At 42.6% G+C, this 19,593-nt stretch overlaps 1 long non-coding RNA gene across 1 annotated transcript; it reads right to left on the bottom strand.

Annotated features, from left to right (window-relative positions):
- Positions 1-6,298: 6,298 nt before the first annotated feature.
- Positions 6,299-16,301, bottom strand: LOC148781989 (uncharacterized). The gene is made up of 2 exons (XR_016056709.1): positions 16,183-16,301; positions 6,299-6,518 (listed from the first exon to the last, which is right to left on the bottom strand). It is a non-coding gene; the product is annotated as an uncharacterized LOC148781989 (long non-coding RNA).
- Between the last annotated feature and the right edge of the window lie 3,292 nt (positions 16,302-19,593).

Raw genomic sequence — 19,593 nt, 5'->3', positions numbered from 1 at the left:
TTTCCTATAGATAGCCTTAGGAAACCCTATGAAGATCAAAGAAGATGCCAAGGTTAAAAATTTTCGAACTGCAAAACCCTTGAAGTTAAGTAGCATGGCCAGAAAATCCAACTCGAGTTTCAAGCTTGTATAACTCATCGACATCTCATGCCGAAAACCCTAGGAGGAAAAATGCCCTAGGTGGGTGAGCTCAATGAGCGTAATGACTTGGAGGGATAGTTGGTGTACCCTCTGACCATGTGACCTCAGGAAGAAATCTTTGACGTTCACCTGCCCCTCGAAGGAAAGGGAATGCCAGAGTATCTACTTCTTTGCCACTCACCTGTCCTTCGAAGAACAAGGAGTGCCAAAGAGAGGCAACTGTAGACACCTCATTTTAAATCTGGCAAATTCCATGGTTTCCTGAACCCTTAGGATCACACTTAACCTAGTAAACCCATTTTTTTGGATAAGTACGTGTTGGTTATGTGAGTATATCCTCCCTAGCAGATTTTGACCCTTATAAACCCTCTTTTCATGGTCATTTGGAGGGGGGAGAGAGATAAAATCCCAGGGGAGAGAAGATAAAGATAAAAAATATGACAGACCAGAACCCTAGGGAAGAGAACAGATAGAGATTAGAGATAAAATAAACCAGAGAGAGTTACACGAGAGAAGAGAACCCTAGGGAAGAGAACTGATAGAGATCAGAGATAAAAAAAACCAGAGCGAGTTACACGAGAGAAGATAAATCGCTAGAAACTGCCTCAAGAACTCGAGCCTCCTGAGAGAAAACCTAAGTCTGAGAAAACCTAGATCTAGGGCACAACCACCCTAGATCTACCCTTAGGGCACAACCACCCTTCTTCAACCGGAGAAAGTCAACCAGAGACTTTCTGGTGAACATCCGACTCAGAGAGACAAAAGAGGACCGGTTTTGATATGAGCGAGCCCCAGAAGGCTCGAGAGTCCCTAGCCATCTGGCCCAGTCCGGTATCATTTCTTTCTTTCTTTTATTATTATTTTATTGTTTTAATTTCATTTTGATTTGCTTATTTGCTTTAAAATCATATTTTCGTGTCATGGATTATGCTAGCTCTACCACGGATCTAAGAGTAGATCTGCTCGTTTTCGAGCAGATCTGGACTCAGATCTGAATTCGATTTGTAACACTTTCTTTACCACTCTTTTATTGAATTTTTATTTAGTTTAAGGTGTCAAAATCTGAGAAATCTTCATCGAAAGATTTGTCAGATTTTTATCATAAACAACTATTCATACGATGGGACCAAGAGACAAGCTAAAGGCATACTGCCTCTCACACTCAAGATTGGTCTCACCGTTCAAGTGATAAAGTTTTATGTCTTGGACATAACATCTTCGTTCAACATGCTGCTAGGAAGACCATGGCTGCATGAAAACCTCGTGGTCGCCTCTATGCTCCATCAATGCCTCAAATTTCTGACTAAAAACGATGTCGTGAAGGTATGTGCTGAACCCCCTGCTTTTCTCAATCCTAGTATGCATAATGGGAAGCTAGCCGTAGGTGTCGAGCGAGGAGATATCCCACTCGCTTCCTTCGAACAAGCTAATTGTGCCACCTTACGTCTAGAGGCCGGCAACCTTGTTCCTCAAATTTTACAAACCTCCACATCGATGGAAGAGATTATCCAATGTCAACATCGATACGGCTTTGGGTCCCTCGAGGCTTGGTACATGCTCTTCTCCCAAGCCTTCCAACCAGGCCAAGGCTTAGGGAGTCAAGGGCAAGGCATAACGAAGTCAATTTCTGCATCACCCCAAGCCAAAATTGAAAACGGGGATTGAAGAAGCCTCGGGTGTACTCTCACCTTATTTCAAAGCCAGATGAAGCCTTCAAGCTATCCGGGCTTTGTATCTAGAGGCACTCAAAGCCTCGATCCTCTCGATGCCCATCCCTCAAAATGGCCAAAGGTGATCCTTGATTACCCAACAGTCGGGAATTCTTCTTCCACATCTCATCACACACAGGAACTAGGGATTGAAGACCTTTTTACTGACCTGGATTTGATGGTATGCACAATTGGCTCCAACACAGCCAAGCGTGCTCACCCACTTATTCAAACCGAGGAACGTAATTGGTCGATCATTCTTCTATCTCGAGAATCGCTAAAAAAAAATCCCTCAACATGAGGAGTTCACTTCCCATGTTGAGCAATTAAAAAAGAGGTTCGATGGTGACCCAACGGTTATCATCGAAGAGATGATTGATGTAAATCTAAGAACTGAGAAGGAACCAAGGTTAACCAAGATTGGAACCTCTATAACTCCTAAGGAGTGGGAAAATATGATTTCCTTTTTGAAGGAATATCGTGATGTCTTCGCCTGGTCATACGATGATATGTCAGAGATAGATCTCACATTGGTGCAATATCACCTAATATTCAACGAATGAGCAAAGTCTGTAAGGCAGAAACTCTGACGTCAAAAGACCCACCTTGAGCTCAAATTAAGGAAGAAATCGACAAACTGCTCAAGGTAAAGTTCATTGTCCCCGTTGATTACTCAGAATGGTTGGCCAACATAGTGGTTGTACCCAAGAAAGATGGGAGGATCCGAGTGTGTGTCGACTACAGAGACCTCAATAAGGCATGCCCAAAGGACAATTTTCCATTACCAAATATGGATTCCTTGGTCGACAACACTGCGACGCTTGAGATGTTGTCATTCATAGACAGCTTCTCAGATTACAACCAAATCCTCATAGCAGAAGAAGACCAGACCAAGACTTCATTCATAACGTAATGGGAAACCTACTGCTATTGTGTCATGCCCTTTAGCCTAAAAAATGCAAGGGCAACTTATCAACGGGCAATTACTAGCATCTTCCATGACTTAATGCATACCATCATGGAAGATTCTTTCGACGACATTCTGGTCAAGTCGAAGACCTGGTCTGATCATCTCACCAACCTGAGAACCATTTTCAAAAGACTCTGAAAAAATCCACTAAAACTCAATCCACTGAAATGTGCCTTTAGAGTTGAATCCGGAAAATTATTAGGCTTTATAGTAAGCCAAAGGGGCATCGAAGTGGACCCGTCCAAAATACGATCCATCACTGAAATTCTCTCTCCCCAGAAGATCAGAGAAATCTGTGGGCTTCAAGGTCTCATACACGCCATAAGGTGTTTTATTTCACAACTGGCAGACAAGTATATACCATTCAATAGACTCTTTAAGAAAGATACCCCATTCATATGGGATAATGAATGCCAAGAAGTGTTCGATCAAATCAAGGAGTACCTCACCAAACCTCCTGTCCTTAGCCTTCCTAATCCAGACAAAACCCTATTCCTATACATATTGTGAAAGACAAGACAATGGGGGCAATGCTTGAACAATACGACGATCATGGAAAAGAGCAAACACTATATCAGCAAAACCATGGTCAACTATGAGACAAGATACACAGATGTGGAGAAGCATTGCTTAACACTTGTGTGGTCTATGCATAAATTAAGACATTATGTCTTATCTCATACAGTCAAGCTCATATCAATAATAGACCCACTCAAGTACCTATTGGAGAGACCAGTCTTTAACGGACGATTGACGAAGTGGAGAATGCTATTGAGCGAGTTCGAAATAGAATATGTTACTAAAAAATTGATCAAAGGACAAGTCATTGCTGACCACTTAGCAGAATACGCACTGTCAGATAACACTCTCGTCAACACAAATTTCCCTGATGAGAATCTCTTCACAATTGAGGACTCAATTTGGGAGCTATACTTCGACGGTGAAAAGAACGAATACGGGTTAGGTATAGGAGTCATACTATGCCCACTTGAGAAGATTCTAATGCCAACAGCCATCAGATTGAATTTTTCATGTACCAATAACATTGCTGAATATGAAGCATTGATAGCTGGGCTAGAGAATGCCATGGGAATGAAAATCCAGCAAATACAAGTATTTGGTGACTCCTTACTCATCATAAACCAAGTTCAAGGGATTTGGAAGGTGAAAAAAGAAAAGCTTAAACCAGGAAAAGTGAAAAAGATGATCCCATAGTTTGAGAAAATCACCTCTCATAAAGTAACTAAGGAAAATAATCGGTTCGTCGACACCCTTGCAACCTTTGCTTCAATGGTTGGTATTCCTCCAGAAATCACCACGCTGCCATTCTACATCAGGAACAAACATGATCCTTCCCTACCAAGGATCAAAGACGAAATAGAGCAAGAAAATGAGAACAATGGGGAAGTGTCTCTCGTAGCTTCAGATGCGCTTGTTAAGGCAAAACCATGGTTCCACGATGTTCTATCCCTGTTGAAAGATGGGTTATACCCCGAAGGAGCCACCAAAAAGGATAAAGAGTCCCTTCAAAGGTTTTCTATGGGATTCTTCGTAAGAGGTGATCTTTTGTTTAAGAAATCCTTCGATGGCATCATTCTACAGTGTCTCGATCAGCCAGAAATCTACCAAGTACTGACAGAGTTACACAATGAAGGAGGTCATTCTAGGGAAGCCACCTTAGCTCAGAAAATCAGGCACCAAAGCTATTACTGGACCACCATGGCCGAAGATTGTTGGAAGTTAGTTAAGAGGTGTCCAAAATGTCAACTTTATGGAGACCTTATCCATGCACCGTCCGTACCACTCAACTCAACACCGCCCGTATGACCCTTTGCCATGTGAGGTATGGATATCATTGGAGTGATCTCATTGAAAGCCTCAAACGACCACCTTTTAATATTAATAAGTATAGAGTACTTCACCAAATGGATAAAAGCTGCATCATTTGTCAAACTTGAAGGACAACATGCTGTCCGTTTCATAAAGAACAATATTGTATTCAGATTTGGTGTTCCTGAGTTAATCATTACTGACAACAGATCCAATCTAAAAAATGAAAAGGTCACTAAGGTGTGCAAAAATTTCGGGATAACATAAAAATTCTCCACACCTTACTATCCTCAAGGAAATGGACAAGCAAAGGATTTCTCAGAATTATAGACAGAATAATAGAAGGTGGCAAGGATTGGCACGAAAAGCTAAATGACGTGCTATGGGCCTACCAGACTACTGGGAAGACTCCGACTGACATGATCCCATATTCATTAGTGTATGGTATGGAAGCAGTGCTACCCATTGAAGTTGAGATACCGTCTCTCCGAGTGCTTATTCACAAAAATTCAAATGAGGAACAAAAGATCGAAGCACGAATCGCTGCCCTCGTTACTTTAGATGAAAGACGACTATGAGAAACACAAAATATCATTGGTTACCAGTGTAGAATCAAGAGGGCATACCAAAGAAAAGTCGTTCCTCGAAAATTCAAAGAAGGAGACATGGTACTCAAGAAAGTCTTCCACACCTTTTAGGCAAGTTCAAACCTAATTGGGAGGGGCCATTCGTGGTTACCCAAGTGCACGCAGGCAATTCTACGAGATCAAAAATCAAGAGGGGTCCGAACTCAACGATCCCATTAATGTGATGTATCTCAGAAAATACTACCCGTAACGGGCTCAAAAGTGTGGTAAAAACCTGAAAAGGCGTCACAAAAAAAAAAAAAGAAAAGAAAAAAATGGACGTGATGAAAACCTGAAAAGGCATCACGGGTAAAACTCCAAACGCCACCAATGAAAACCCAAGTAGATACTCTCTTCTTCTTTCCATGCCTGTTGGATCGAACGCCACCAAAGTTCGACGTCCCCTTCTAGCATGAAGGTACCTAGTCTCAACTTCTGCTCATCTGAGCACTATAAGACTCCAAAGGTCTTTTCGACTTGCATTAGCCATCTCTGACCTTTCTCTACTCCTCCCTGCCCTACGAAAGTTGGACGTGCTAACCTCTTAAATCACTCTATTAGGTTACTATCATTTTACTTTGGGGTAGGGGTAGATGGGGCCGACATTGACTCTTTCATCATTTGGGTCATGGCCCCCAGAGTGCTACAAAGTTCACCGAGGGCCTTAGTATTCTCGTTGCTAGAGCTTACATGGTTAGCATGAGCCTTCGACATCTCCATCCTAGCATAGGAGCACTTAGTCACTAATCTACCCTAAAACTATTCTAAGGACACTTCTAAAACTCCCTAAGCCAAAGATCCTATCCTGGCTGCTTTGATACCATAACTGTCATGGCTGCGCCCCTGAACCCTATTCCGTACTCGACGGAGGTGACTGGGTGCGGGCTCGTGATCCTAATGTAACGTATGTCACTCAGGTCGGAGTAGACTCAACGGCTTTAATATCGGTGATCAAAGCAAACCATGAAAATAACTAAAGTAAAAATTCTAAGCACAGATGAAAATCTAAAGAGAAAGTCCCATACACTGAAAATCCACTATATAAAATTTCTTCTAAATTTTACACTTCAGTTTGAGGCATCAGGGGCCCAATATTACACATTTCCAAAATGAACAAAACTTAGGGCTAAACTGCCCAATTACATACAAGATCTGGATTCTTCTTCTTCTTCTTCTAGGAATAAGACTTCAACATCTAGGTGCAAAACACGTACTCTTGGCCCTAAACCTGCCACTAGAAATCTACAAGGACGGGAGATACAATGGAATGAGATATAAAGCTCAGTAAGTAGATCTAGGTACTAAGCATCATTAATGAGTCTATTCATGCATCATAAGCAGCTCTTCCAATTATAAGAAGCCATAATGCAATAGTCATGTAAATCAGAAATCAGATTAATGCTTCAATTACAGGCATCAATTCAAAATCAGTTATCATTCAATCACTACAATCACAATGCAGGAGTCATATACATAATCATAAATCATAGTTCAGATATTCGATATCATATAAATTAGCAGTTCAGAAAGCCTTTTCATTACGAGTACCAATGCTATTCCTCATGCTATGCATTCCTCAACATCACTCATTCATCTATAATTGAACATGTATCACAGTATACATTCTTATCCCGATGGAGTATAATTTCATTTCACAATAGAGCATATTTCCATTCCATGGCACTCACTAAGTCAGGTTATGTAATGCACCCAAGGCATGCACCTCATTGGTATCAATCACACAAGCAGGCCCTGCAATACTCTGAAAGCAAGCACCCACTCATATCAATCTTGGACATGCAATACACGCAAAGCATGTACCTCAATGGTATCAATCACACAGGCAGGCTCTGCAATACTCTCAAAGCAGGCACCCACTAATCATCAATGTTTAGTCATGCGATCTCATAGCATATATCACTTCAGTCACACTACCAAGGGGTGTCCCATTACGTAGTACTCAAATTCATAGTACCATAATATAACAATACCCACTATCAATGGGTGGCCCATTGCGTAGTGGTCAATATCACATTATCATAACAGAACAGTACCCACTACCAATGGGTGGTCATTACATAGTGGTGAATATCACAATATCATAAAAGAACAGTACCCACTACCAATGGGTGGTCCATTGTGTAGTGGTCAGTATCACAGTATCAATATTCACAGTATCTCAGTATTAGTATCATAGTATCACAATATCAATATTTAGTATCACAATATGACAATATCAATATTTAGTATCACAGTATCAGTATTCCGTATCACAGTATTAGTATTCAGTATCACAGTATCAAAATTCACATTTTCTGTAATTTCAGGCAGCGACGTCTTGTCATAAATAGGGCATAACTTTTGATCCGTTCAAAATTTGGAGATGGTTCCAAAACCAATTTTTACAATATACATGCACATCTTTCAGGTGGAGGTAGTTTGAAAGAGATTGGATCTCGTTTGACCCTGCGAAACCTCGGTAGGGTGGAGGCATACCATCTGAAACCTACTGTGCAGTTGAGACAGTGGCATGTCCTACTTGGCACGGTCGTAACTCTCAATTCATAAAGCATTATAGAATGGTTTCAAACCAATTTCTAAATAGAATTACTCACGATTCATATAAAAATGTTTTGAACACATTTGGGTAGAGTTTGAGTGCAAAACTATTTGCTTTTGAAATAGGCACAAATCTGAAAATCTCGGTAGTGCATAGTAGTGACATACCCCTCTTCTCGGGGGCATATCTCCCAATCTAAGGAGAATTTCAACATTATTTAGACATAAAACTTTAATTTTAAACATGGATATTTAACATGGATGGGATTTTAAGGCAGTTGGACATCTTTTTATCAGTCAAAATCTCGAAACAATGTGGGTGACAGTTGCTAGAATTCCTACAACTATGAACAGTGATATACCCTCACATTCTAGGGCATAACTCTCAATCTACAGGGAATTTCAAAATAAGTTCAACATGAAAGTGTTAGGACACACACATATATTTCAAATAGAAGTGGTTAGAAGTATTTGGACTCAATTTGGTTAGTGAAAACTTGTGACAACAAAGGTAATAGTTGTGAAATCCAGTGAAATCGCTAATAGTGACATATGAGACCAATTTAAAGTATAGCTCATCATTTATGAAGAATTCGGACGAGGTTCAAACATAAGCATCGTAGTAGAAACATGTATTACCAAATGGTGGTGATTTGAGAGCATTTGGATATCATTCGATAGGTCAAAAGCTTGGCACAAAAGAGTGACAATCCAAGAATTTTCTGCGATCCTTTAACATTGACATACCCACACATTTTGAAGGATAGTTTCAATCCATGGGGAATTTCAAGATGATATAAAAAGAAACGTTGAATTCGTAGCCATATCATTCATTCAAAACCGGTTTGGGTCCTTATGGACGTCGTTTGACTACTCAAACATTCGATGCAAGAACAGTCACAGTTCTGGAAATTTTCATTCTCAAGTTTAACATGCTTTAAAGAACACTCAATGTTTCAAAAACCAGTACAAATCTTGATACAAAACCTTGCTCACAAAAAACTAATCTTACAAGTAATTTATTTCACAAATTTCCACAACTAGCAAGATCATTTACATTGCTCAAATAATCATGGCATGCAAAGGCACAAATCTGGAATCTCATGCTCATCTTAACCCATTCGCATCCATACCTCTCATCCTACCATTTTGCCCCATTTCAATACTTAAAATTGATTTCTACAATATTTTTTGGTGCATAGATGCTAAACCTACTTACCTGTGCTCAACGGTGCCTCCAAAACTCCCACTCGCAGGCCACTTTAAGCTCCTAGCACCGACTCTCACCAAGGGCAGCAGTTCACTCTCCTAGTTCTGGAGAGAGATTGTGTGTGAGAGCAAGAAAGGGAAACGGCAGTGAAAAGGATGGGGAGAGGGGTTTAAGTACCCTAGGTAGGTGGGAAACACTGTGGCTAACTGGGTATGTGGAATTCACTGTGGATGACCACTGTTGTGTGCGGCGTTGACAGGTACGGCAGTAGTATAAGTTTGACCAATCACACTCATGGCACTTATTTTCGTCTTCTCTCTCCACAGTGCGTGTTCCCATTGCCGCGTGCACTCACTACCTTGCGCATTCACACTATCGCGTGCTCTCACTACCACGCGCACTTTCTCTGCCATGCGCTCTCCCACTGCCGCATGCATTCCCACTGCCTCGCGCACTCACTGCCACATGTATTCACTCTGCCATGCGCATTCACTGTCGTGCGCACATTCTCTGCCACACGCTCTCCCACTGCCGCACGCATTCCCACTACTGCACGCATTCTCACTACCACACGCACTCAGTTTCGTGCACACATTCTCTGTTGCGTGCTCTCCCACTACAACACGTATTCCCACTGTCGTGAGCACACACTGTCGTGCACATTCCCACTGCCGCGCGCACTCACTGTCGTGTGCATTCAGTCTGCTGCACGCACTCACTACCGTGTGCACATTCTCCTTATCCTGTCGTGCACTTTATTAGGCAGGGAAAGACTGGGTCTTCATAGAAGCAAACCAGGACTGCTTCTACCCCTGCGTCACTCAACTCTCAAGAATGAGCTGATGTGATGGTAGTCAATCAAGATGGTGATGATCCCAAAAAATCGATGGCACGCTTTAACAAAACCCTGGAACATATCTTCTACAGGCTCAAAGAGCTAGAAAATGCTCGACTAATCAGTGTATCCTCACATCAGGGAGCAAATTCTCCTCTTGAACCTCAGTTTGAAGACCTCCATCTCCTCCTTTATCTCAAACTTCACGACCTCCAATTCCCCCAGTCTTTCCTGATGGTCACCCAATATAACTTCTCAAGCTATTTTCCCAACAGTTACTTAGGAAGACATTCAGAACATGATCAATCGAAGCATTCAATGCTTACAAGTTTCAAAAGGTCCATGAAAATGCTCATTATAGGAAGCCTTACCCACCCTTCATTGATCAAGTCCATTTTCCCCCGAGTTATCAAAAAGAAAGGTTGCCTATCTTTGACAGCATCGGCTCACCCCAACAACATCTGGCACACTTTGTGTCAGCATGTCAAGAGTCAGCTTCCGATCCTAGACTGCTTCTTTGACAGTTTATGGAACCACTAGTTGGTTCTGCCTTCAAATGATATGCGTGTTTACCTCCGAATTCTGTTCACTCTTGGGAAGAGAGGGCACAACTGTTCTACAAGAACTTTTATGAAGTTGAGCGAGAAGTTCAATTTATAGAAGTTCTTACTATGACTCAAAGGGTGAACGAACCAGTGAACAAATACATCCAAAGATGGAGGGATCTCGCGGTGTACCAGAGTAACCCCATGCCCGAGATTGATGCTGTGCAAACATGCATTAGGAACATGAAGAAGGAAATCTCCCTTCATGTGGAAGATTCTTACCCTACCACTTTTTCAGACATGATTTCAAAGGCAGTAAAGATTGAAAGCTTACTTAAGCACCATGGTGGAACTCAAGCTCAGACCTCCGGGGGGGGGGGGGTTTCAAGGTCAGACCTTCAATAATAACAGGTCTGACAACAAAGAGATACAGTCAGTGCAGCGGTTACTGCCACACCCATTCTTCCCAAACCTCCTACTTTCAATGCAAATCTTAAAACATTGGATACTTCGTGGGGAATAACACAATTCAGGGGTCAAGGGGAACCCCAACAACGACAACAACAACCTCATGCTTATAACAGGGTGCCTCCACCACCAAACCTGTACCAGCCTAATTACTCTGAGCAAAGGTTGAACAAGCAGTATAGCTTAACAAAGCTTGGGTACCTGTCTTGTTGAAAATGTTGTTGGAACAAGGTATGATAGTTCTTCCTGAGCAGAAGAGACAAGACCAGGTGGGACTCAACAATAACAGGAATTGTTGTGCCTATAATTGGATGTTGGGTCATCTTATGCAAGACTGCTTCCAGCTTAAAGCTCACATCGAAGCCCTGACTTAGAAAGGACACATTCATTTAGACAGTCTCAGAAAAGCATTGGAGACTGCAGAAGCTTCACATGTAGTCACCATTGAATAAGAACAGGTGTAGACCCTGCAACCAGAAGAAGTACCATCTAACTTTCTTCTAGACCTTTTTGCAATGATGGAATTATAAGGGTGATTATTCTGCTCTAATCAAGACAACCCAAGCACTTGATTCAAGAAACTGAAAATCTATGGTGTTCATTCCACCAGGTGTGGGGCCACGAGATATCGCAATGTTCGAGTTTCATGACATTTATACAAGAGTCCATAGCTGAAGGACAAATTATTGTGAATATACCTATCAGAACTAATGAACCACTAACTTCAGTAACCCATAAAATTGCCACCAAGACACCCTCTACTTCCCACAGTGAAAAGGAAGAGGAGAGAGTTCAATTAGATGAGTCCAAGAAGGCAGGTGAAACAATGGAGGCTTTGCACATGATCACAGTTCAAGAGGAACAACCTCACAATGTCCCTATGGATAAGTGTCCCCTGACATGTTTCCCATCATCTTCGATATGCTTGTGCAATATGAAATGATTCGACATTGCTTGCCTAAGAAGCCAAATTACTTGAAGGAGGAGCGTAAGGATTTGTGGTGTCAGTATCATCAGATGAAGGGACATGACTTGTTCCACTGTTGGGGATTCCAAGCCATCTTAGATGAGTTTATTAGAAATGGTGAGGTGTTCATAGATAACACACCACCTCCACATCAAAAGGCTGCTCAAGAATTTGAAGCCTTGCTACATAAGATAGTTGAATAGTTTCATGCTCTTAGTCATGAAACCTTGGAAGCTCCTGTTTCCCAAGCCCCTGTCAAAGTACCCGAGTCATGGCAGGAGCATCATGGTCGTGGTACGATGAAAAGCCTCTGGAGGGAGGCAATTCAGCAAGCCAATGTGGTATTTATACCACAAACTCAGAAGACAGTACCTGTTAAGAAAAAGAATAAGATAAAATAGCCTTTGAAAGCTCAGCATTGAAGAGCAAAACTGCCCTAATTACTAGTTGAAGCGTCATTCCTTCCCCATATTCCCCCTCTTCATACTTTATATGACTTCATCCCAAAGCAAGTCTTTTTTGCTAAGGGAGGTTAATACATATCTACGCAAGCAATTCAAAACCCGTCCAAAATGGGTAAGGACATTAAAAATACCCTAGAGCGGTCTAACAAAGGTGAAGAATTTAAAAGCACCCCTCAACTATCCATGCAGGATAAAGACCTTAAAGATCCCCAACAATTGCCCAACAAGGGTTACGACATTAAAAGGTCCTCGATTACATCTAATGAGAGTGAAGACGTTAAAAGCCTCTTTGAGTCCAATTCAGGTGATGACTCCAAAATCTACCTGGTTCAGTCCAATTTAAGTGATGACCTTAAAGATCTATCCATTCTTCTCTTTCAAAACCTCTCTCTGAACTCACTTTGGAGTGCCTAGATTTTGTGGCTCTTAATGAAGAGCTCAAACTCTACAATACCAGTAAATGACATAGCAAACAATTAAGGAAGATGGTAGCTCAAAAGACCAGATTCTTAAATTTTGGAGATGTTATGACCTTTGCCACCAAAAAGGACAAGGCTTGTCTTACTCCAAAAGAGGTGTTCGATCGGCTTCTAAACCTGAATCCTAAGAAGAAGTCTCAATGGCCTGTAGAGCTTGATTTGGAGGAATTATGAAAGAACTTGAAGGGAGAAAGTTCTTCAAATTATGAAGCATGCCACATGTCGGTTTTTCATGCGAAAAGAATGGTAGTTGCAATTGACCAGATGAGGTTGAGGTCAGGAAAGAGATTCAACCCAATTCAAAGACTAGCTCCACCTAAACTCCAGAAATACCCCGAACCATCACTGGTTCCCTATCCAAACTCACCTATTCCTGTTCAGGAGCCATCTCCTCTTCTAAAATACCAGGGACCACCATTAATTCCTTACCCAAATCCTTCACCCTCTTTCTTTAAAAATCTCGAACAATCACCACCTTCATCTTGCCCTGTCATACCAACACCTACCCCAACTGTGCAACCCAGCTAACCTTCCCTTCCTCCTCCCACAACTACAACTGACCCTTCCTTAGCGGCTGTAGTAAACCCTTCCCCTTCAAACACCGCTCAATTACCACTTGTTCCTCCAAAACCAGTGGTGAACCAAGGAGCTGTCTTTCTTAAAGCTGACAAAGTCAAATACGATGTGATTGGGCACTTGAAGAGACTCCGAGCACTCTCGAGTGTCTATGATGCCCTCATGTTATAAATGACTTTTGTCAATCTCTCTCCAAGCCTGTAGTGTATGAGACGGAGATTGAGTGTATTGAGGTAGACCCTGCTATCATTAACAGTTGCATGACTATCATTTTCTTTGATGATGACCTTCAGTTAGGTGAGAAGTTTTATAATTGACCTCTCTTCGTAACTGTTGAACTGCATGCTTGTCTCATCAATCGAATCATGTTGGATGGGGGATTTGCAGTGAACCTCATGCCCAAGAGAATACTTACTCGAATCGGGATAGGTGTTGAACAACATGAGCGAACAAGCTTGATAGTTTAGGGTTTCAACCAGTCAGGGGAGAAACCAGCTGGTGTTATCCGTCTCAAGCTCAAAATTGGGGATTTGAATGCTTCCACATTGTTTCACGTGATTGAGATAGACACTTCCTACAACATCTTTCTGGGTCGTCCCTGGCTACATGACCATGGAGTGGTTCCATCCATACTTTAGTGCTTCAAATATAGCTGAGATGGAAGGCAACACACAGTCTATGCTGGTAAGAGATTGTTTCCCATTGTTGAGCTGTATTATGCTGATGCAAAGTACTATTTCACGGATCCTATGTGATATCAAGAGTTAATGTTGCCTATGAAAACCAGTACGAACCCTAGCATGAGAGACACTGCTAAACCCTCTCATGAAGATGTGGAAGATATTGTAGGATCACTTAATGATATGTTTCAAGAAGAGAAGAGATGTGGAAAAGTGATTTTGTTGACCCCCATGGTCGGGCCTGGATCTACCTTGCTCGGGCTCCCTCGGGGATCCAAGTTCGATTCACCCCCTCTCGAACAATCTCTTGATCTCGCAAGTGCGTGTGTGACTCGGGTATCATGTGCGAATAAGTATGTCCAACTATAAGAGAATTTTAAAATGATGAAGAAGTGGACTCAAACACCTACCTCACCGTGATTGAGTTCTTTGGATAAGCCCAAGATGCCGGCTGTTCAACAATGCGGTTTGAATTCGGCCCCCCCTCTACACTCAACACCTCACATAAACTCTCATTGAAAATCTGATAATGGAATCCACTTAATGTTAACTTCTCTCTGTTGTGCTTTGTGGGTTAATGGTCCTAGTTTTGGGGGTAGAGTGGTAAGGGCAATAAGTAAGAAAGAGAAGCAAGAAGAGAATAAGAATGAGTTGATGAGAACTAGGTTTAGAAATGAGAAGAAGAAGTTGAAGTTGAAGACGTGAAGGGATGAGCAGAATAAAATTGGGCAGCCTCTCGGTGTAACCTCTCCTAAGAGGTATTATCGGAGAATAAAAAAAGCACCAGGCTTGAAGCCTTGGTACTCGGAGCATTTGGAAAGTGGAGTTACAGGGCTGAGCCTCTAACTATGTCACTAACCCAAAGAGTCCCCTAGAAGAAAGTGAGAGAGAGAGAGAGAGATATAGAGACAAAAAGAGAGAGAGAGATAGAAGCCCTTCACAACCCGAACACTATGTGACTCCGTGAGAGTAGTGAAAGGGTTAGATCTCTAAAGAAAGATGACTCAAGATGTTCCCAAGCCGAGTGACCGAGTATAAAAAAATCAGCATCTCTATTGACTCGACTACACTGTACTAATAGATGGTTAGAGTAGAAGTCCAAGAGTTAGATCCCTAGGATACTATCTCAGGACGACCCTTAATCGAGTTCTCAAGAGGTAAAAGAAGCTATGAGTAAAGAGATAAAAAAAATAATGATGAAATAAAAACAAAATAAAATATGAATGAGAAGTTAAGATATGTTTTAGAGAGAGATGATAGTGTTTAAAGTGAAAGAGATAGACCCGCCTAAGGTGCGAGTCCAAGCTTTGAGGGGTGAGATAAGGGAGAGTAGAAAGAGGGGCATATGAGAGAATGTAGGGAGAGGGGCGGATGAGAAAATGTACAAAGAGGGGCAAATGAGAAGGTGTGGAGAGAGAGATAGGTGGATGAAAGGGTGTAGGGAGGGCCGAATGAGAAGGTGCAGGGAGAGGGGTGCATGAGAAGGTGCAAGGAGAGGGGTGCATGAGAAGGTGCTGGGAGAGGGGCGGATAGGAGGGTGTAGAGAGAGGAGCAGACAGAGAGAGTGGGGGAGTGAGAGGGGCAAATAAAGAGAGTGGGAGACAGAGAGGGGCATACAAAGAGAGTGGGAGAGTGAGAGGGGCCCACAGAAAGAGTGGGGGAGTGAGAGAGCAGACAGAGAGAGTGAGGGAGTGAGAGGGGCAGACAGAGAGAGTGGGGGAGTGAGAGGGGCGGATAGAGAGAATGGGGGAGTGAGAGAGAGACGAGAGATAGAGAGAGGGAGGGAAGTCGAGAGAGAGAGAGTGGGGAGAGGGAAGAGAGAGAGAAAGATGAGAGAAGAGAAGAGAAGAGAGAGAAGAGAGAAGAGAGAAGAAAGAGAAAAATAAGAGAGAGAGAAGAAAGAGGGAGAGAAGAGAGAGGAGAGAGTTGACATAGAATCGGCCTGAACCTTGGCGGTTAGGTTCCTTGATCTCGCCCTTCAGGTTAGGTTGACCTGGTGGCGTGGTTTCGGGATCGAGATGGACCCGGGACCTGAGATCGCTCTCTCGGGAATCATGTGAAGAAGACACGGGCAGAAATACCAACCGATAAGAGATGAATTATGGTTATAAGCAGGGACTTACCTCGCGTGGGTCTGTGATGTGCTCAGGCTGTTCGTGTGGACACCCTCTTAGATCACGAAGAATGCCCCCTAGCATGTGGCTGGTTTGGAATCACCTCCCTTTACCTGTTTTCTCCTTTCCTGCAAGCACGCACACATATTAAAAGTACAGAGATGTGGGTCATGGGACCCCACCTTGTTATAGAGTTAGAACACATGTGCGTGTGTACTCAAAGAAGAATTGAAAAATAACATAGAAGAATCCATGGCAATCCGAAAGCCTCATGGAGTCTTGTTGACGAGGGCTTCTACTACATATTTTATAGTAAAGAAAGAAAGAAAAAAGGTGAGATAGAAAGAGCAAAAGAAGAAAGAAAGAAGAGTTTGAAGACTAGTCTGCTTTTCACCTAATACTTCAAACAAATAAAGGAATAAGAAATTGAAGTTTGGTTTGATTCTCACCCAGTACTTCAAAGGTAATAAAGAAAGAAGAAATTGAAGACTAGTTTGATTCTCACCCATTACTTCAAAGGTAATGCGTGTTTTAGAAAAGAATGAAGGCTAGTATGTCTTTCAATTAGCTCTTCAGAGAAAATGTATTTTTGAAAGAGAATGAGGGCTAGTCTACTTTTCACCTAGTCACTCATAATGCAAGTGAATAAAGAAGAATAAAGAGAGAGGAAGTTAGTTTGATTTTCAGCTAGCTTTTAAATGGATCACAAAAAAAAACGATGGAAGAGAGAGATGAAGACTGGTTTGATTCTCACCCAGCTCTTCAAAGATGAGAAAGAAGAAAAAGGAAGTATTTGTTTTTGAGAGAGAGAAGAAAAGGAATAAGAGAGAGAAGAAAAAAGAATAAGAGACAAGGTGAAGGTCAGCTTGGCTCTCGCTAGACCTTCCAAAGAGGGAGAAGTGACAAGAATGAAATAAGAGAGATGAGGGGTGACAGTTAGCTTGGCTCTCGTTGATCCATCCAAAGAGGGAGAAGAGACGAAAAGAATGAGAGAAGAGAAGAGAAGAAAAGAGAGAAGAGAAGTGAAAGAGAGAAAAATGATGAAGGTCAGCTTGGCTCTCGCAGAACCTTCAAAAAAAAGAATGAAGCCATTTGACCCGACGGCTAGACAGGCACAGTAACAAGACTAGCACGACGACTGGTCTGGCACGGCAGCTAGACAAGCACAGTAACTGCACTGGCATAACGGCTAAACTAGGTGCGGTGACTAATCTGGCACAGTAGCTGGTCTTACGCGGCAGCTAGACAGGCACAATAACAAGACGGGCACAACGGCTAAGCTACTCAACGACAAAGATTGGCACGACGACTGTCCTGGCACGATGGCTAGTCAGGCGCGGTAGCTAGACGAGCACAGTAGATAGTCTGACACAATGACTAAACTACTCGATGTCAAGACTGGCACGGTAGCGCAACGCTCAACCAGCCCTTTGGTCAAAAGTGCAAAAGGAGAAAAAGAGGAGAGGTGAAGACTAGCTTGGCTCTCGTTAGATCTTCCAAAAGAAATGAAAGTGAAAAAAAGTGACAATGAAATAAGAGTGAGGGAAAATGTGATGAATTGGAATGAAAGAGATGAATTAAATAAAATTAAATTAGAAAATGAAATTAGAATGAAATAAAATAAATAGGTAAAGGAATAAATTAAATAAAATAGAGTGAAGTAAAATAAAATAAAAGGGATAAAAGAAAATAAAATAAAATTAGATGAGGTAAATAAAATAAAAGGGCTACATAGGAATAAAGTAAAATAGGTAACTAAAATAAAATAGAATGAGATGAAGTAAAATAAATAAAAGTAAAATAAATTAGAGTAAGATAAAATGAAAATAGAGCAAGATGAAATAAGTAATGAAATGAAAGAAAATGAAGGAAAGAAGGTAAAGTAAAAACAAAGGATAATAATAATAAGAGGGGATTTGTTTGAGTGAGAGAAAGAGTGGTGCATTGGGTTTTATGTGAAGAAGGGAAGGTAACCTTAGATAATATAAAAAAAAAAGGAGATTAGTTGAGAGAGGCTTGGGGTAATGGGTTTTTAACTTTAGATAGAGAGAGAGTGTTTTGAAATAGAACAATTAGAAGGAACGCAACAAAAGGAAGAGAACGAAAACAAAAACAACAAAATAACACGAAAGGAATAGGGATTGTTTCGTTTGTGGGTTTTTTAAACGCAGCGATGGGACGGAAGAGTTTGCAAGAAGTTGTGAAGATCGTGGAGAGTAGAGCGAGAGGGGATAACTGAGATAGCAAGCAAGTGGAGAGAGAGGCAGTGTGGAAGAAACGCAGAGATGGCGCAGCAGTGGGTTGCAGCTAGTTGTGGGGAATTGGAGGGAAAGAGCAGAGAGGCGGCAGCATGAGGTCATGGCTGGTGGGGGTTGCAGGTAGGAAAGAAGAGGTGGGCGAATGCTTGCAGGTTGGGGTGGAGATGGCTGCGTGAGGTGGCAGAGATGGCAGAGAACAGGGGCAGAGAAACGGGTGAAGTGGAAGACAGGGGAGCGGAAAGAGGAGTGGGTGAGAGATGATAGAGAGGCGGAGGTGGCTGCAGGTGGTAGTTGCCGAAAGAAGAGAGTGAGGTGGAGGCTGCTGGTTGCAGGAGGTTAGAGAGAGAGAAGCAGAGTGGATGGGAATTGCAGAGGATGGGAGAGAGAGCGGTGGTTGGCGGAGATGGGGTGTGCGAGAGAGGGGGAGATGGCTGAAGTGGTTACAGCAACGAAAGAAGGGAGGTTGGCTGTGAGGTGGATGGAAGAAAGGGCTGAGATTGGGGGAGACGGAGGTTGCAGGTAGGTGACGAGAAGAAGGTGGATGCCTGGTTATGGGTGCGATTGTAGGTGAAGAGAGTTGGGGCTGCAGCCAAATAGCAGGGAGTAGTGAGAGAGGAGCAGTAGGTGGTGAAGAAGAGGATGGCGACTGAGATGAAGCCGTGAGATGGGCGCACGACAATGGTGGTGCTCACGGCAGAGTCAGGCATGGCTCGGCAGGGGTTAAGGACACGACAGTGAAGAGTATGGTTGCTGAGCTTAGGGCACACCAGTGAGGTGTGGGATGTGCACGGCAGTGGGGTGAGGAAAGGGGCGCACTGCAGTGAATGGTGAGGGAGTGCGGTAGTGGTTCACGGCGATGGGAAGAGGGTTGGTCGCGCGCGATAGAGCGATGGAGGTTTGGTCGCGCGCGGCAGTGAAAGGGAGGTTTGGTCGCGAAGGAGCACGTCAGAGGTGGACGTGAGGGTGTTTGGACGTGTTCGGCAGGACGGAAGAGAAGGCTTGCCTTTTTTTTGTTTTTGAGGAAAACAGAGTGGGGTAGGTGGACTCGAGGGAGCATAAAAAGCGAGAAGGAAAGAATGGACACGAAGGAGCACCAGGAAAGAGAGAGAAAAAGAAGGGAAAAAGAAGTGTGGTGCTCGGTAGTTGGTATTCGCGAGCCAAA

The sequence above is a fragment of the Amborella trichopoda genome, chromosome 5 (assembly GCF_054954075.1).
Source record: "Amborella trichopoda isolate Santa Cruz 75 chromosome 5, AtrichopodaSantaCruz75HAP2 v2.0, whole genome shotgun sequence".
Taxonomy (NCBI): Eukaryota; Viridiplantae; Streptophyta; class Magnoliopsida; order Amborellales; family Amborellaceae; genus Amborella; species Amborella trichopoda.
Note: the sequence above shows the minus strand (reverse complement) of the source record. Positions and strands in the feature narration are given on the sequence as shown.